The sequence below is a fragment of the Cotesia glomerata genome, linkage group LG2, assembly GCF_020080835.1.
Source record: "Cotesia glomerata isolate CgM1 linkage group LG2, MPM_Cglom_v2.3, whole genome shotgun sequence".
In the NCBI taxonomy this organism is placed as follows: domain Eukaryota; kingdom Metazoa; phylum Arthropoda; class Insecta; order Hymenoptera; family Braconidae; genus Cotesia; species Cotesia glomerata.
In genome coordinates this window covers 24,200,843-24,216,038 of record NC_058159.1, presented here as the reverse complement: position 1 = coordinate 24,216,038, position 15,196 = coordinate 24,200,843, and the positions used below count along the sequence as shown (strand labels likewise).

General features: G+C 26.8%; 1 protein-coding gene across 2 annotated transcripts in view; it reads right to left on the bottom strand.

Moving 5' to 3' along the window:
• Positions 1–11,140: 11,140 nt before the first annotated feature.
• The window catches only part of LOC123259908 (potassium voltage-gated channel protein Shal), a 187,998-nt gene continuing 183,942 nt past the window's right edge, over positions 11,141–15,196 (bottom strand). For both annotated transcript variants that reach the window (XM_044720718.1, XM_044720719.1), the window contains one exon: positions 11,141–11,846. The gene's annotated coding sequence lies outside the window, so the exon portion shown is untranslated. The remainder of the gene's footprint in view (positions 11,847–15,196) is intronic.

Sequence of the window (15,196 nt, the reverse complement as noted above, 5' to 3'; positions counted from 1 at the left end):
TTACTTTATTCTAGCCCCGAGAGCTTTACCATAAACTTCAGTCAATTTACTATTCTATATTTATTATTGTTTTTATTGTTATAATTATTTTTTTTAAATATACATTGAATACAAAAAGAAAAATTTTATACATAGTTATCTTCATTTTGAAAGAATTTATAATATGAATTTTATTCAAAGTTTTTTATTATTTTTCATAGGGAAGAATCGAGATTGTTTGTCTGCTTCAATCACGTTATAAATAATCTAATATGTTTAGATACTAATTTTAATTAATAAGCCGATTAAAATAAATGTTGCTTACACGGGTCGTTTATGTTTAAAATTTAAATGCGGACGTAATATAATTTAATATGTAATGCATGTACAGAAAACTTTATATTATTACATTTACGCTCACTGTTTCTTATTATTATTATTCCTGGGGATGGAGATGCTCTGATAATACTCTCCACTGGACAATTAACGTTAAATAAACTTGAGTTTGTTAGTAAAGACTGGTTTTAATAAAAGAGAAAAAACTGTTTTTTTTTTTTTTTTTTATTGTTATGGTAAGTTTTTTATTTCATGGAAATGTGGGTGGAAGAATTTTTCTTGATAAGAGATATTTATGAATTTTAAAATTGAACAAAAATAATTAATTTATTAAATTGAAATATTTCTAATATTTAACATTTAATTAATTATTTTTGAAAATTAATTATTTGTGGGGTTTTTAAGAGTTGAATGTGATGAAGTTCTTCTTGAAAAAATTTTTTAATATAGCCATATCTAGCCAATTTTAATGTTGAGCTTAATGCGGACGTATATTGCCTGATCTAGTCACATATAGCCATATCAAATTATTTATGAGAATAAGAAGTATAATTTACTATAATTTTTCAATTTTTTCACTTTTTTCTATACATCTTTACGTCAATCGATGTGTATTGAAGGGAAACCGGTATAGTGGTTGATTAAATCGAAAAGTAATGTCTGATAAGTTCTTTCGAATAGTCAAAAAAATAATTTTTATTTTAGAAATTAAAGTTTTATGCTTATGTTAATATGTCTCTTGTAAGGAGACGATCAAACAACTTCTGAAGGAAATTTTTCAATACTTTCTTTGATCAAAAAATTGTACATAGGCATATACGACCATATCAAGCCATATATAAACATATCAAATCTTCTAAGATGGCCATATGTAGCCATATCAGAAAAATTTTTCACGGATCTAGATGCCAAAAACAATCAAATGTTCTTAATTGTAATTCAATAATACAATGTTTTGTCAATATTATTCTGAAGTTATTAGGTATTTATTTAACGAAAAATAAACATGAATTAATGTAATTTGTAATTAATCCAAAAACAAATAGATACATTAAGAATATGTTTTTGACTTATATTCAAGGTATTTTAATGTAATTTTAACTTTTAATTTATGATGACTTTTATACATCGCCGTTCTAATTACCAAATTGTTTAACGCTACATTTGTTAGGAGGTCATTCTTTGACATTTTTAGCCCAGAAAATTCCAAATACATATTATTTGGGTTATCTAAACAAAAGTTTTATACATATAGTAAATGTTGAGTTGATTTTCAGATAAAAAAAAAAGTCTTTTTCTTGTCACAGAGATACTTGATGATTTCAGAAAATTACTGTACTAAATATTGTATCATTAAATAATAAGTAAAAACATATAATCTTTCTGATCTTAAAACCCTGAATTTTAACATCATTGATAAATTAAGATAGTATTTCACATTTTTCACGTCGCTTTTCTGTTTATTAATTCTTCATTGTCTTTCATCTAACTAAAATAAAAATTGATCGTATGTATTTAACGGTTCAATAATTGCTCAATTTTCTTTCTTTAAAAATAGAAACGGATTAACTAATTTTTTTTTTTAAATAGACTATTAGTTGAAATTGATAAAATTGATTTTTGTCAATCAAATTCGACTAAAAAATATTGACATCTAGAAAACTGATTTATGTTGTTTCTTAATTTAACTGAATAAACTGGCAGAGTGCTTAAGGAATCCACTCTTATAATTTAGATGAAAAATATGAAAATATACACAATAAGACAAACTATTCGTAACGTGATTGGTCAAATATATCATAAGTATGAAAATATAGATAACTCCATACTAAATTCACACGCGCGCTTGCGCGCGCAACGTATACTAGTGATAGATCTATTTAAAAAAAAAAATTCAGATTTAATTATAAAAAAAAAGTCAAAGATTTAAATGAATAAAAAGGGAATTAACCCAAAATAATTTCTGATAAACAGATAATAATTAAAAGAAGTTGTGCTTGAGCGTTAATTAATTATCTACGGTCTATTGGCCGGGTCTTTTGTGCCTCTATATAGACATTACACATCTCGTTTTATTTTGGTACACAACCTTTGCATTTAATATTAAAGAGCTTTCAACCATGTCAAGACGAAGGACAGCGTAAAGGTATCTTTATTTATCGGCGATCACTTATTTATAATCCAATAACTAGTTAACTACTAAATACTAACTATGTAAATATATATTTAATATCAATCTATTTTTTGAAATTCTCTAACCAGTAATAAAAAAATTATATAGTGCAATAAAAAATTGCTGGCATCTTTGGCAAATATTCAAGTGGCAAAAAACTCTTGTTTTAGACTCTTGCCAACATTTCTTTATTTAAGTACCACCAAATTTTAAACTATTCCATTAACCTTTTTTATTACTTTTCTCATTCAGTTACTGTCTATAAAAATGTCAATTACTGATTAAAATAATAAGCCAGAACTAACCTCAAATAATTTTATCTTGACTAATTTGAATAAATAATCAAAAGTGTTTAATATTAATTTTAAAAAACATTTGTTTTATTTTCATGAGTTTTTTAAGTCCATTCTACCCACCCATTACAGTACCGTTCTCTTAAAAGTTGACAATAGACGCAATATGAATAAAAACGACAATAAAATGGTTGATTGCGACGGAAAAGAATGCCGACCGTGGATTCGCTCGCACGTCGTTAGAGCAGTACTGCCAACTTACGAGTATCGAACTCAGTGCATACAATAGTTCCGACATCTAATGGTAAGAAAGTACATCACGGTTTTATAGAAGAAAATGGGCTAACGTAACATATATAGATATATATAGACTGGACTTGAAAGTTAACATTGTCGTTGTTGGAAAAAATTGATCATTTGTCTTTTCGTCGGGTCGTAAACAATAAATAGATGCTATACGTGTAAATCAATCTTAATAACTTGAAAGTAAATGTTTATTTTTTTTTCTATGGTTCAATGACTGTGATGATAATATATTTGGGCAGTATTTTTTATTTTTATTTATTATTAAAGGGTCTTTTTACCAAAAGATTTGAGTGTTGACACAAAAAATGGTCACTTTTATTATGATAGAATGATACGAACTATTGTGTTGATATGGTCAATTTTCTAATTTTAGATTGCAATTTTTTATCTATTATGATCTTGAGGAAAAAAGATCCTAAATCACGAAAATTTGAAGTATAATGACAATAATCGTTAATAATGTCTGAATTATGAGCTTAACTCCTTGTCATTCGCTCAATTAGCGCGGTAGAGCTCTTTTTATATTTATAGTTTTTTCTCATATTTCTGGTCATGGAGGTTACAAAAATTTCAATGCTTCAATCAGACATTTCAGAAAATTTTTATGTATCGCGAATTCAAAAAAAATTTGGTTCATTGAAAATATGCTCAATGATTCTTCTATTTGACTATAAAAATAATATTTATTCAACCAAAAAAACGCGTTAAACTATATAAATGCGTGTAGACTGAAAGAATTCTTAAAATATTATTTTTATACTGTTACATGTGTATAAAAGAGTTGATTTAATTATAATAAAATAATTTTGCACTCAAAAAAATTGCTGGAAACTAAACTTTGTTTTGTATCAACAGCCAGTCCGCTTTTCTTCTCACGTCGCACTCACTGCGAGAAACGGCGTTATTAATGTTACACTCATTGTTATAAAACTATTTCAGTTTTGTTTTTCTTATAAACAAATGAGAATTTCGAAAAAAACGCTTTTTAACGGAATAGATAATTAAAAAATCTATTACGTAGGAAAGCCTTTTTTTAAAAATTCTTAGGGAATTCTGCAATCGTAGGGATCTGCTATTAATTCTATTTAAATTATTTAACAATATAAAGAATTAATTTTTGTTTTATTTATATTCAAGAATGAGAGAAATTCGGCGCTTATCGAGTGATTGACGAAGGTTAAAAAAATGACGTGAGTGACGGAGGGTTGAAAAAATTTTATAAAGGTAAAAAAAGGGAATAATAAGAGAAATAAGTCATATGACGAAAATATTGAGGTCAAACAAGTCAATTTGGAGTATATATGAAAATCGAAAAAATTGATAATAAATTTACGTCTGTTTGAGTTTAATGTTTTATACCCAAATCTTTGTAAAATTTTGAGATTTGATAACTTTAACTGAGTTGAAAAATTTAACCTATTGGTTTATATTTGGTCTTATTGATTTATTTTGTGAGATCAATTTATAAAAACTGTTCGAAATAATTTTATCATAGAAAGACCTCGAAGCGATCAAAAATAGACTGAATAAAATGTGAAAATGGTTTGAATAACGGGTAGTACTAAAAGAAAAAAAAAAAATTTCAGTTGAACTCTTTTAAAAAACCAACCCAAGTAAAATACATTCAAAATTTCAATTTACTTATTAAAGTGCAAAATATAAAGTCTTTTAATCCAGTTAAAACTGAATGCAGTTTCACCTTTATACAAGCTAAATATTAATTTTCGTACTTCAACATGAAGATGCGTTTATCTATACAGAAAATTTAAGATCGCCAAGGGTTCTTAACGAGAAATAGCAGTTTCCAGTTTTGATCAATTTAATGTCAAGTTTACAGTAACTTAAGCCATCCCAACTTTTGACTAGAATATAAATCCAACAACAAACTCTCGTTGATGGAAATTTATTGGGGAAACTTGATAGAAAGGGTTGCTTTGAATTAACCCCAAAGTTCCTGAGCTCAAAAGTTTCGGGCATTAGAGGAAAATGCTTAAGCTGAATTTGGACTTTGAATCAAACTGTTTAAGTTCGCTATTACGTTCAAATTGATTTAAAACTTAAGTTGAAGTTTCGATGTCAATTTTTAAGTCTATTATGGCTATCATAATTTTTATTAAATTATCCAGCTTTTCTAATTACTGTAAGTATAGTCATTCGCAATAGAACAAAAATAAAATTATTTTGAAATAAATTACATATAATAAACATAATAAGTGTTCTTATCTTCAGCAGACGAGAATCAAAATAGCAAGAGGTCGAGAACGGTTCAATGAATAAGTTATTCAGAGAGTAGCCTCTAGAAATGATTTTATATAAATATTTAAAGACTAAAATCAATGTTTTTAACCGTACCGTAGATAAGAATAATAAAAATGTATAATGTATAATAAAAGACTTGAATAGTAAAACAAAAAGTACTTGGCAATAATTAATCATTTTAATAATAGAATAATTGAATATGAGTATCTTGAATAAGCCAATTGACTTTTTATTCAAATAATATTACCTAGTGAAGAAAATATCCAACACAAATAAACGGAACCATGTCGACTCTTTTTTTTCACTTTAATTTATTTAATAATATTTTTTCGTGAGAGCAAAACATCGGATCTCTAATAAAATAAAAAAAAAAATAAATATTTCTGCCCGTAGAAATGATAAAATAAAATTGACATTAAAGCCCTAGATAAAAATAACTTTTTTTTAGTTTATTTATAACTTTTCGTGTAAAAAAACGAATAAAAATTTTTTATAATGTTGAAAAAAGATTTCTTTTTGATATCGATCTATGAATGTTGAAAATATTCTCTATTGGTGGTGAATTTAATCCAAATTCCTCGAATCTAAGGCAGCTCGCACTTGATCCGTAGCAGAAAATATCTCGAAGAACGTTTTTTTAGCAATAATTCTTTATTCGTTTCTTTTGTTAAATCGATCGTTATTGATTTGAGTTTGGGTGAGTCAGTAGGTACGTATACGGGTGAGCGACGCGGCCTGATAATTTCCTGTAGTGTGGGAAAAAGGAGCAAAAAAGGACAGCGATATAAATCTAAAATAACGAATGCAATTTTCACGTCTTTCATAGATTTTAAATTGATGTGAGAGCTACAGGAGCGCTCTACTTTACTTGTGTGGGATTTAATTCTCTATACTTTCCTCTCTTGTACTGGCATTTTATTATTAAACAGGTTACTATTTGCGGTGCACGGTATTTACGGGTCAACTGGTCACCTTTTACACCCTATATAGAAAAACGATAATAACTATTGTTTATTTATAATTTTTATATTAAGATTATAGATTTTTATTTTTTTTACTTGTTTGTATTTTTTATCGTTTTTATCTTTAGAAATATTATTTTAATTTTATTCAATTTGAAAATTCATTATTATTATTATTTATTGAATTCATAACATTTGATCAAATATTGGATTTAAAGAAAATAAAATAAATATTTGTGACTGTAAAAAAGAAATCAGAATAATGTGGAGAGAAAAAATATTGTAAAGATATTTTAAATTATTATTCGACAGTCTTCAATAGTTTGCAATTAAATTTTTAATTAAAAAAATTAGTAAAACGGTTCACCCTAAAGGCCATCCCTGCAACTTCCCGCTAATTCCATACCTGGGCGCTTAAAATTGTAATGACGTTTTTGAGATTTTTGAGCTCAAAATATAATTTATGTGATATTTTGAGCTCGCTGAGCTCAAAGAGATAGTATTTCTATTCATTTGAGCTCTTCGAGCTCAAAAGTCTGATAGAAGTTTCATAGAACACTACTTTTGGAATTTTCAAACCGCAATAACTTTTGAATAGATCAACCGATTTTCACGCGGTTGGCGGCATTCAACGCAGTTTTATCAGCCTCATAAAGAATTTTCAGGTTTTAATTGATTGAACCAAAAATTTCGGAGTAACTTCGAAAAAACACTTTTTTCGGTTTCCTTTCGTTCACGATATCTCTCGAACGAATTAACCGATTTCGACCAGCTTGGTGGCGATCGACGTGGTTTTTTATTGTCTAGAGCTGATTAGTTTTTGGAACCGATCGGTGAAGCCGTTTAAAAGTTATCCAAAAAAAAAAAACATTTGAAAAAATTTTTATTCTTAATTTTTTTAAGATTTCTCAAAATCTACTGATCCGTATCGGTCCAAATTATACTCAAAATCTAAGTTTGGCCAAGCCCTTTCAAATGGCACCAACCGCGATAAAATCGGATGAGTCGTTCAAAAGTTATAAGCGGTTCACATACTTTCACACACACACACACACACACACACACACACACACACACACACACACACACACACACACACACACACACACACACACACACACATAGTGACAACCTCGCGGGGATAGTCAGGGAAGCTTCCTATCACCTTCAAACGTCGAGATCTGATGAAAACTCGATTTTTGCAAAACGGGGTGAAAACAATAACTTCCCGATTTTTGAAAATCTTCGATTTTCTTAGCAGGAAGTTAAAAATTTTTCACTCACAATTACAATCACAAATGATTATTTTTTGTGATTGAGAAATTCGAATCGAAGAAAATAATTAAAGGTGCGCATGCGTATCCGCGACTTTGCTTAACATCTTAAAGGCCGTGAGTTCAATCCCAACATACATTGAAATTTATTTCACAAACTATATTAACTGTCGAGAAAGAAATTTCTGTTTATAGTAATTACTTTCTACAAAAATTAATGACCAAAAATCAAGAATAAATTATATTGGCTTAGAAAATTAAATAATAAATTAATGACTTGATGACATTTATAAATAATAGATGCAAAAAATAGTTAAACTGTCTCTTTATTAAGTAAATAATAAAGCGCATATATGGCTGACCAATGTAAATGAATAATTCTGTGAACTATTGATTGAACTGATAGTTGGAAATAAACTCTGTCGTAGAGTTAAATTATTTACATATTTAAAAAGATATAAAATATCCAGCATCGATATGTAACTTTTTTAGTTCAATTAAAATTTATCTACAAAAAGACTGGGTCACGACCGATCAATGCAAGACAGCTGAGATATTCTGGGGTTACTTCGGTTTAATTTCACGATCAGAAACAATTTTTGAAAATTCAGAGCCGTACAAAAAAAATTATCCTAGTTTTCTCATAGAAATGTAAAAAATAATTGTATTTCATAATTTATTTTTATACTTCAATCGCAGATTGCAGATTATATGAAAATTTTCTACAAATGAAACCAATGAGGCGAAATATCTAATGAAATTTTACGGTAAAAATAGATGATTATGAAATATTGATATGTGGGTAGAGTTTTAAATGAGCACAGATAAATGCTATTCGTGAACCCAGTTTTTGACTATTAAATATTTAAAAATGGCTGTATAAAACTTTTATATAACCTGGATCCGAATTTGTCATAAAAAATATCTGTAAAATTTGGCTTATTTCTTTTCTACATTTTTATAAGAAAATTAGGATGATATTATGTTAAATTCATTATAAAGATGTATTTGTTTTAAAATCTGAAAATTTCATAATTAATCAAAATTTTTTTTGCACGAGGAATGCTGAAAAAATTAATATAATGGTAATTACACCCATAAAGACAATTTTATCAGTAATAAATACCGTAAGAACTAATATTTGTTTAAGAATTTGAATTTATAATCCCGATTCAACCCTCGTATGTATTACAACACTTAAAGTCCTATTTAAATGTGCTGTAAATTTAAGAGTTAGCAAAAAATACGATTCAGTAAATTAGTTATTTATTTCTCATTTTTTAATTTACATTTTCAATGAACAAGAGTAACAGGTTTAGTTTAAACGGTTCTGACAATTTGCGAAAAATTCAAATCAATTATATATTTATCGACGAGTCAACGTCGTAGATTTTTTTTTATCTGATAAATTTAATAATTAATCAATAAAATTATTATTTAAATTTAAAATACAAGTTAAGTGTCAGAAAAAATTGGCAGTACGGTAGTAAATTGAAAGACTTGTTATGTAATTTATTTTTCATGCACCAAAGACCGACTTTGTCTGTCTCAGCTTTTATTTAATTATATTTAAATTTAAATTTTAATAATTTAGAGATTTATCATTTATTTTATTTTGTACAGACAGTCATTCACAAATTTATTCGTGTTATCATTTTATTTATAATAATAATAAATAATAATTAATGATTAATCTAGTATTTATTTATAATTTGTAATTTATAATTTTTCTAATTATTATTTTACAGACGACTAGTCACAACACTGAAGAAATTTAGCTAACTTACTTTGTAAAGTATTTTATTTGTTGTTTTACTCTTTCGTTACTTATTAATTAATATTTAATATTCTTTATTGTAATTATAATTTATAATTATCTTTTTTAATTACTATAATTATACGAAATCTGCCAGCAGCTCGATAGCATTAATTACAAAACCCTCATCTTCATTCTCATTTTCTCATTACGTGGAATGTAGCGAAGCATTTAATTGCCCTATTATTTATTTGTAATTTTTATTTCAAGAAAAATAATAATTGGTTACTTTTTTTTTTTTTTTTAATTATCACAATTATTTAGATTCACTAATTTGATGACAGTTTTTATTTGGTAATTATGCTAGTGGGTCATAAAAATGTAATTGTTGATTATTTTATAATTTAATTTTTCTGTTGGAAAATTGAAATAAATAGCAAAATTTATAATTTTTTAAATGTATTTTTTTATGAATATATAGAGAAAAAATATCTTAATTTGATTAAAAAAAATCAAAATTCCAGTAGTTAAAATTTTTTTTATTAGTTTAATAAAACAATAGTTTTATTAGTTTAGGTTAAAATCAAATATTTACTGATTGCAGCTTTGGAAAAGTATCTTTTAAAAATGCATATTTTTGAAGATTAAATTTTGTGTAAATTGAGATAAAAAATTGAATTTTATCAAATTTGAACAATGACTATCTAAATATTTTTAAATCAAAACTTTAAAGGAATTTATTTTTTTGTAAATTTGAACTTTAGTACGATTAAATGAGTGTTAGGTGCACTTTAATTAGTTTTATCTTTCGATAATTGAATTTTAGGTCATTCAAGCGTAAGAAATTAACCATCAACAGATATTAATATGAAAATTTTAATATCAGGTAAAATGACACTAATCTTAATTGAATTTTACAAAATTGAAATAATATTGATTTGAACTTTGCAAAAAAATCTTAATTACAGAAATATAGTAACAACCCAACAAATCAAAAATTACATTTTCATCCAACATCTAAAGTCCATATATATTACCATTTACAAAATGTTTTGTTAAAATTAGATGATTTGCAAAAATTAAAACACGTCCAATAAATCGTGAAAAAACAAAATCTGCAACGAAAAATTAAAGTAAGAAATAATAACATCTTTGTACATAAATAATTACTTCTACCATCCCCCAATTTTCATCACTGCACTTCCAATCATCAAAATCAAAATTACCAACATAAAAACATCAAAAACCAGCAATAGTAAACTAATAAAAAACACTGACGCTCTTCCAAAATAATTCTAATTACAAAAAAATCTGCTACAATTAACATCTCTGGACAGTACTAAAAAAACTAAAGATGAATAATTGAAAATGAATTTATAATAGAAATATTGGAATAAGCAACAGGTTATTGATAAAGAGGGTGATTGTGAGTGCAAAAGCTTGCTTGTCCCTCGCCGATCTTACGCTCGCATATCGGCTTTGTCTCGATTTTATCGCAAGGTACTATCAGCACTTGTATATAATACATAATATACATCAATATTATGCATATATATATTTATAATATATAATATATATTTAATATTTATTATTTATACTTAAACAACTATAACATTTATAATAATAAATTTTCTATCAACATAGACAATTCTGATTTTTACACTCAATACACACGGACTCGAGCACTTAATTAATTAACAATATCATAAAGTCCAAATTTTAATCACGCTACTTTTGAATTCCAACGTCTATAATTTTTTTATTCTTACTTTTACTTTTATATATATATATATATATATATATATATAATATATTTATCTCATTATTTCAATCAATATCGTCACACATTTATACACTTTCAAAATCTAGACATTTGTTTTAGTTATTTATTTTAATTACTTTGCCCACTTTACTCTTTAATTTTCTACTTTATTATTGGAATTTTTTAGAATTTCTGTTATTGCAAGATTTGGACTACAATAAATTCTTAATACTTCCAATTAATTATATTATTTTTATTTTAATAATTATTAAATTATTTATTCATTAAAAAGAAACAACAGAGTAACTTTGTTTATATATTAATTCTCTTAATAAGTTCGAGATAAATATTTACAATAAATTATTTCTTATTATTATTATTATTATTATTATTAATCATTAAATCATTATTGAGTTTGTAGTCCCGGTAAATTACACCCGGAAGCAACAATTGATCGCGTGAAAGAACGAGGGCGTAGTAATTTTTTGTTTTCTGACCGACTTGAGTACAAAGATACAAAGGGAGTGTCGGTCTAACAAATTATACCTTTTATTATATATAAAAAAAAGAAAAATTTTTATTGTTATCATTATTAATATTATTATTGTTATTTTGTTTTTATTATTAATATTAAAATGTTATTGTAACTTTTTTTTTATTATTGTTTTTGCAGTAATTATTAAAAATCGTGCAATATTTTATTGTAAGCATCCCTCCGTTGGACCCTCCAGTGACCGTAAAGTTTACTGTAAATAAAAATCTCATTTACTTTAATAATAATAAAAACAAATAGACAGGCTGTTTAGTTTCAATGTTGACTGACGAGACTGCTATTTATTTTTTATCTTATCTTTGCTGCGAATATTTAACCAAGCATTGTTGAGTGTGGATCGTACTAAAATAATGCTATATAATATAATATAATAGTTGGTGGTACATTATTGAGTTTAGATACAAGTTATAAGTTGTTGTCGTTGTGAGAGAATTTATCAGTTTGATGTCCTAGAGTAATAGTTATAATAGTTATAATAATATTGCTATTTTTATTGTTATTAGAGCGGCAAAATGGAGACCGTTAAATCAAGAAGCATTCGAGAAAAGTGATCTGAGATAAAGAACAATGCGTACTTTGTTGGCGAACATCATATTGTGATAGCGTGGCAAATGTTGTTGATGCTGTGTTACTTTGTATATGTTTTATATCTTTTAGCGTAAATGTTTTGTGGCAATTCCATTATTTATAAAATGAATATTGTGATTTTATTTTCTTGGTTCAGAAATTCTTAGATTGAAATTTTCGTACACGGAAAATAATGTGCAGTATCATTTACTACAAGATTGCAGTAAATGTTTCTGTAGTTACAAATATCATATAAGTGATAACAGTTACTCAATATGCGTCAAATTTTACTAAGTCAATAAGTTGAATTTACTCCAATCTTGCGGTAAATTCCACTGCACACTGCAATAACAAACTCCACGTGGGAGTTGAAAGTACTACAGAAGGAACCGTTCCCGCTATTTCGCCAATTTGGGGTTAGTCTCTTGTTAGTATACTCGTTTATTATAGTGTCTCATAAATAATCATCTGTAAGTAAAATACTAAACGTCACACTGATAGAAAGATTTGTTTATAGTTAAAAATATTTGTTAATATTTAACAAATCATTTATTAGAGACCACTTTTTAGTCTTTAACAAATATTTATTAGTATTTAAAAAGATTTATTAATATTTAATAAATTAATATTAGATTTATTAAATACAAACAAATTATTTTAAATACTAAGAAATATTTGTTTAATACTAAAAACTGGTCTCTAATAAATGATTTCTTAATTATTAACAAATATTTTTTAATACAAATAAATCCTTCTATTTTTATAAAAATAAAAAATTAAAAAAAAAATACAGATATTTTTTTTTAATTCATACTTTTTTAAAACCCAAATATATTTAGGGTAATTATGTACAAGTAGGGTCCACCCTATTTTTGGCCATATCTAGGTGAAGCATTAACATTATTTAATTTTTTTTTTTTAGTCTGTTTTTTTTTTACGACGTATATATGATAAAAAATGTCGTGAGAGAAAAAAATAAAGATTTCGACAGCTTTTTTGCCATCAAAAGTTGGAAAAAAAATTGGCTCTCATTTTTTTGGATAAAGTTTCTATTTTATCTTTTTTGATGTTTTTAATAAATTTTTTTTTTTTTTTTTTTTTTTTTTTTAAAAAAAAAAAAAAAAAACGAACAATTAAAAAAAAATGATCAATTTGATCAAAAAAAAAAAAAAAATATTATGGCTCAGCATGGATGAACCCCACTTGTAAATAACTACCATATTTATTATATATAAATAATTCAGTAAGTAATTTTTAATTATAAACTATAAAATTTTTAGGTTATATACCGTTTATTTTTATGTAATTGGTTAACCGCATATTAAGTAAATTGAACTACAATTGGAGTTACAAATACCGCATGCTGTAGCATATCTTACTTTTTACTACAGTTAACGCTTAACTACAATATTGGAGTAAATTTACCCACAGTTAGGAGTTGTCTCAGGTCGTACTACAGCCTGCGGTAAATGGAACTACAGTTGTTGTTGCCACTACCACAATTTATTTTCCGTGTATCTTTAATCGATAAAATCAAGTTCTTTGATCAGGAAAAATTTTTTTCTACTAATATTCTTTTGCGATGCATGAAAAAAATTTTTATCAAAGCTACTATTCAATGTCTAAATATCTAATATTTTCTTTGATAGCTTTAAAAAGAAAAAAAAAACATTTTCTGAACATCTCTATAAAAACATGATATAGAGCTTGTTTGAAAAAATTGCTACACTACATGAAAAATAAAAAAAGTGTAGAGTAGTACAGTAATATACACTCTAGATTTTCTCCTCCAACCAACTAGACTTATGCGATTTTTATTTAACTTTTTCTTGTAGAGAGTGAAGGAAAAAATATGTAAATGGAGTTTCAAGAACTAGAGGATTTAAAATAAGTGCTTTCAAAGTAATCCTTTCGTTGGCTAGTTACATAAGTGATTTTATGCATGCCGATTTATGAAATACATTCTCTTAGTTTTTATATTTTACATGAAAAAAAAAATTTTTTTTTACCTATGCTAATTTTTATAATGCTCAATTAAAATTCTAGTTCTTTCGACAGCAAACTTTTGAAAGCAAAAAATCAAAGCAGTCAATTTCTTAGCTCCTGCTAAAAGGCGATTGAAAAAAAAGACAATGCCTTTTGGTATTAGAGACTTGACTTGGCTGAGGAGTTGAGTAAGTTGTCGGTAAGTTAAGATCTTAGGCTTGATTTTCCGCGGGAGTTATAAAAGTTTAAAGGGCTGGTGAATGTGAGAATGACAATGCCGAAGAGGTAATAGAGACAACACCCAATTCTCTCGACAGTTACTTCACTAGTGTAGTAACTGTAGGCTGTACAGCCTCTGTTCCAAGGAGCCAGGCGAGGAGGTGGAAAGAAAACGATGTAGACTAACGTCAGCGTTGTCTTTCTCTTCCTCTGGTTCCTCATCCCTCACCGATTGTTACGGGCATCCTTCCTGCTCTCTCTTGCTTTAACTTGCAGATCGATATCTCAACCACATTGTTCTACAATGACTATATATACGTCCCAAGGGAGTCAGTACTCTCGCTCAATTCCACTTTTATTCCACCTTTATCTCTCTCTCTATCTCTATCTCTCTCTTTCATTTTCTCCATAGTACACATCCGCTGTACGTGAAATCTCGCTTGATAATGGTGGCACTTCCCCTCTGATGCTGTCCTACACTTTTTACAGCTGAAAAGTCTCACCAGATATTTTTATTTTATTCCTTCAAAAAAATTTACTGCCAATGGAAAAAAAGCTTGAGCTTGAATTTTCACCAAGGCGGAGGCTTGATTTTAATTTAAAATTTATTACGGTAATCTAAGTCAGCAACTTCATTTTCAATAGCGACTTCTCCATGTAATGCTTTTGGGTACACACATCAATTTATTCAATCCACGGAATAGGAAGAGAGAAGAGGGAGTTGGGGTTTATTTTCATTCATTCCTTTATAGTCTTGAGAGATAAGGCCTG